This window comes from Cryptomeria japonica, chromosome 7 (assembly GCF_030272615.1).
Source record: "Cryptomeria japonica chromosome 7, Sugi_1.0, whole genome shotgun sequence".
In the NCBI taxonomy this organism is placed as follows: Eukaryota; Viridiplantae; Streptophyta; class Pinopsida; order Cupressales; family Cupressaceae; genus Cryptomeria; species Cryptomeria japonica.
Genome location: NC_081411.1, coordinates 257,620,377 through 257,626,161, shown reverse-complemented (window position 1 = coordinate 257,626,161; position 5,785 = coordinate 257,620,377).

The window sequence follows — 5,785 nt, the reverse complement described above, 5'->3', positions numbered from 1 at the left end:
ACTCCCAAAAAAGTGTGGCCAATAGTCGTATAAAAGAGGCCCCTATACTTGTGTAGCTGATGTGGCATCACATAATTGGTTTCTTTTTACAACTAAGGGTACATTTCATTCAATTATGCGTAGTCATCATAGCAATAACAACTTTAAAGTCATAACTATTGGTGCAATGTTGTAAAAAAAATGGACATTAATCAACAAGTATGGGTATTAAAATCAACAAGTATGGATATTAAATCAACAACTACTATCACAATAATTGAAACATGTTCAACTAGTAGGTCCTCTCTCGTAGATGAATTCCATTGTGCGAGTTTTGAGATAAATTGGTTTTATTGACTTATTTTATTTTTATCCTTCAATACTTTTGCTTGCTTTATGTGCCTTCCTACTATTGCTTGTACATCTTGATATTGTATGGTATGTGAGACCATGTGACCTATGACTATCCAACATTATATTTAGCACAGGTTGCAAAAGACTAAAAAAATTCGAAATGTCTCCTTCGTAACCATACTAAAGATAATGCTAAATAGACGCTTCCTACCATGTATGCTTTCTTTCTCCACCTACTCCGTTGGCTGCGAGTGATGGCCATGTGTCTCCTTGTAGTGGTAGTTCCTTTGTTTGCTGAATGTTCTATTTCTGAATACGATACCCTAAATAATCGGCGAAGAAATCTGGCCTACTCTGTCATGTCTGTACTGAATTTTCCAGAATTCTGGCCTACTCAGTGACGCCAGCACGAAATTTTTCAGAATTCTAGAATCATTTAAATTAAAATTCCTAACATTATATTTGAGGGTTTTTCAGATTTTTGGTTGTTCAATCATTTAAATTTACACATTTTCAAATAGGATATTTGGATTTTAAATGATTGAAAATGTGTAAAGTTAATTTAATTGTTTTAAGTATGTATCTATATATATACAAACATATACATATTTAACTTTTAAAGTTTGTTAAAATGTGAAATATATGTGTAAAATATGAAACATAAATTTTACAACTACATAAATCGATGTTTCAAATTTTTCACATTTTCATAAAATATTGAAAATTATTATTTTTTATGTAATTTCTAGTAATTCATGTTTGTTTTATTGTAAATTATATTTTTTACTTTTTATATAAATGGTAATAATAAGGAAATACTTGCTAACAAAATATACAATACAATATCATGTCATGAATATAAAAAACCAAAACATGCTTAATATATGATTTACAAGAAACTAAATTTTAAAAAATAACTAAACAAAATTAAATTATTGAAATAAAATATAAATTTACAAAATTTATTGAATTTTAAAAATAAAAATAAAAAATAAGATAATTTGTATTAGTTAGATGCAAAATTAAAATACATTTAAAAATGAAAATAACATAAGAAGTAAATAAAATAGTCTTAAAATAATATAAAGTAAATATAACACTAATACATATAATAGACAAATATATACTAGCTTACATATATTTGATTTTAATCATATATATATATATATATATATATATATATATAAAATATGCCGAGAGATAAATAGGCGCCTCGAGAAGGATATCTCTCGGCCTATATATATATATATTTGATTAAAATCAAATATATGTAAGCTAGTAGCAGTCTTGGCACAACATGGAAAACAATTAAAATTCAAAATAGAACTATATAATATTATATTATTAATGTTTGTTGCAATAATATGTAATATTATTGTTGCAATTATTATTATTATTTTCTATTTGTTTGGGTTAGGGTTTAGTGTTAAGGTTGAGTTTATGGTTAGGGTTATAATTATGTTTAGGGTTTACATCAAAGTTAAGACTAGAATTAGGGTTATAGTTCAATTACATTAAGGTTTGGGTTAAATTAGTATAAAAGTTCAATTAGGATTAGGGTTTGGGATAGATTAAGCTGAGGAATAGATTAGGATTAAATTTCAATCTAGGTTAAGGTTAAGGTTATAGTTAAATAGAGTTAGGGTTCAAATATGATTAGAGTTTGATTATGGTAAGGGTTATATTAAGATTAGAGTTCAATTACAATTAGAGTTTAATTAGGTTTAGCATTAAGTTTAGGCTAGGATTTAGTTATGGTTAGATTAGGGTTGAAGTTGTAGTTAGGGCTTAATTGTAGGGTTATATTTAAATTTATGGTTAGATTTTAATTATGGTTAGATTAAGGTTGAAATTTAGGATTAGGTTATGGATTAGGGTTCAATTAGGTCTAGATTAGGGATATTGTCAAGGTTAGGGTTTCATTGTGGTAAGGTTTTAATTATAGTTCGGGTTTTTATAAGAGTTCAATTAGGGTTAAAATTAGCTTTATGATTCAATTGCATCGAGTTACAATTAAATTAGTATTAAATTTTAATTAGGGTTAGGGTTTGGGCTAGAATTCTCTTAGGATTAGGGATTCAATAAGTGTTAGGGTTTGAATTAGGTTAGGGTTTAATTAGGGTTAGATTAAGGTTGAAGTTTTAGGTAGGGTTTAATTCTATAGTTAGAGTTATGCTTAGGGTTGGGTAATGGTTAGAATTCAATTGGGGTTATATTTAAGTTTAGAGTTAAGTTCAGGGTTATGGTTTGGGTTTACATTATGTTTAGGGTTAGGATTATGGTTAGGTGAGGATTTAGTTTTATGACATAAGGGTTATTAGGGTTTAAATAATGGTTATGTTTACGTTAGGGTTAGGGTTAGAGTTAGGGTGTAGGGTTAGCATTAGGATTATAGTTAGGGATACAATCGACACCATTGTTAAGTTTAGGAAATTAGGATTAGGGTTAGAGATAAGTTTTGAGTTATGATTAGGGTTAGGACTAAGGATTATTATTAGGGTTAGAGTTTATCTTATGGTTAAGTAAGAGTTAGGTTTAGGGTTAAGAGTCAAGGTTATAGTTAATTAGAGTTAGGGTTCAATTACGCTTAGAGTTTGATTATGTTAAGGGCTTAATTAGGATCAAGGTTTGGGTTAGATTATGTTTAGGATTGAATAGGGATTAGTTTCTAATTATGATTAAAATTTAATTAGGGTTAGGGTTAAGTAGGACTAGAGTTCAATTAGGGTTAGAGTTAAATCTAGGGATACAATTCAATTATTACATTAGATTATAGTTTAACTTGTAATTAGGGCTTAATTATAAGGTTCTAATTAAGGTTAGAGTTATTTTATGGTTAGGGTTCAATTAGGTCAAGATTAGGGATATTGTCAAGGATAGGGTTTGATTACGATATGTGGTTGATCATAGTTATGATTAATATAATTAGATTTTAATTAGGGTTAAAATTATGATTATGATCCAATTACTTTAGGCTTAGGGTTAAATTAGGGTAAGGGTTTGGGCTAGAATTCAATTATGATTTGGGTTCAACTATGGTAACTTTTAATTCTAGGGTTAGAATTAAGTTTAGGGTTCAATTAGGGTCCAATTTTGGTTAGGATAAGGCATGGTGAGGATGAGGATTAGTATTAAATTAGGAAAAGAATTCAATAACTGTTAGGGTTCATATTAGGGTTAGATTAAGGTTGAAGTAGTAGGTAGGGTTTATTTCTATGGTTAGAGTTAACTTTAGGGTTAGGTTAGGGTTAGCATTCAATTAGAGCGATTAGAATTAAGGGTTAAGGTTATAGTTAATTAAAGTTAGTGTTCAAATATGATTAGGATTTGATTATGGTAAGGATTAGATTAAGATTAAAGTTCAATTACAATTAGAGTTTAATTAGGTTAGGACTAAGTTTAGGCTGGGATTTAGTTATAATTAGATTAGAGTTAAAGTTGTAGTTAGGGATTAATTGTAGGGTTGTATTTAAATTTAAGGTTAGGTTATGCTTAGGCTTCAATTATGGTTAGATTAAGGCTAAAGTTTAGGATTGGGTTATGGTTTAGAGTTCAATTAGGTCTAGATTAGGGATATTGTCAAGGTTAGGGTTTGATTATGGTAAGGTTTTAATTATAGTTAGGGTTCGTACATAAGAGTTCAATTAGGGTTAGAATTATCTTTATGATTCAATTACATTAAGGTTACAATTAAATTATTATTAAAGTTTAATTAAGGTCAGGGTCTGGGCTAGAATTCAATTAGGATTAGAGTTCAATAAGAGTTAGGGTTTGGATTAGGTTAGGCTTTAATTAGGGTTATATTAAGGTTGAAGTTGTAGGTAGGGTTTAATTCTATAGTTAGAGTTGTGCTTATGGTTAGATATTGGTTGGAATTCAATTGGGTTTATATTTAAGTTTAGGGTTAAGCTATGGTTTAGGGTTATGGTTTCTAGGGTTAGGGGTTAGTGTTAGGATTAGGATTATTATTTGGGTTTACTTCATGTTTAGGGTTTGGGTTAGGGGTTAGTGTTAGGATTAGGATTATGGTTTGGGTTTACATCATATTTAGAGTTAGAACTATGGTTAGGTTAGGGTTAGGGTTTAGTTTTAAATGACATAAGGGTTTAAATAATGGTTAGGGTTAGGGTTACGATTAGGATTAGGGTTTAAATAATGGTTATGTTTAGTTTAGGGTTAGGGTTATTGCTAGGGTTTAGGATTAGTGTTAGGATTATAGTTAGGGATATGGTCTACATCATGGTTAAGATTAGGAATAGGGTTATGGTTTGAGGTACATTTTGAGTTATGGTTAGGATTAGGTATTAGGGTTAGGACTAAGGGTTATTATTAGGGTTAGGGTTTTGGGTTATGGTTAAGTAAGAGTTAGGTTTAGGGTTAATGGTCAAGGTTATAACTGATTATAGTTAGGTTTCAATTATGCTTAAGGTTTGATTATGGCAAGGGCTTAGTGAGGACCAAGGTATGGGGTAGATTAGGGTTAGGATTTAATAAGTATTAATGTTCAATTATGATTAAAGTTCAATTAGGGTTAGGGTTAAGTTTAGGGCTAGAGTTTAGTTAGGGTTAGAATTAAATCTAGGGCTATGGTTTAATTACTGTTAAATTATAGTTTGACTTGTAATTAGGGCTTAATTATAGGTTTGCAACAAAGTTTAGGGTTAGGTTATGATTAGGGGTCAATTGGGTCTAGATTAAGGATATTGTCAAGGTTAGGGTTTGATTATGATAAGTGGTTGATCATAGTTATGATTAGTATTAGATTTCAATTAGAGTTAGAATTACCATTATGATTCAATTAATTTAGGCTTAGGTTTAAATAAAAGTAATATTAAGTTTAAGGTTAAGATTAAGCTACAATTAGGGTTAATATTGTAGGATTGTGAACTCATAAAACTTATTATCTTCATTATTATGTAAAATTTTCCAATACTTCTATAAAATGTATGATGAGTATGCATCCAAAACAATGGGATTTGGTGCTTGCACAAGAAGAACATATTGCATACAATGACTCGCCTAACAAAATTATAAGTATGGGTCCTTTTCAAAACATGTATGGTACATGCATCCTAAAGGAGTGTATAAGATAATAATTTTGGGTAAATGGAGATAAGAAGTGCTAATGGTGAAGAACTTGCGAGGGAAATGCAAGACTTGCATGAGAAGGTGAAAAATAATCTTGAAGAGAGTACCATCAAGTACAAGAAGAGAGAACATTATAATAGGAAAGAGGTTAGTATTAATGTTAGTGATGTTTTTATTTCCCATCTCAGAAAAGAAAGGTTTTCAAAGGGTGAGTACAACAAGTTGAAAGCTAAGAATATTAGTTCTTGTACGGCTCTAAGGAGATTTTCTAGCAATGTATATGAAATAGAACTTCCAAAAGGCATTAGAATTTCTCCTATCCTTAATTTTATAGATCTATAACCTTACAAATGTGAAGAGAAGA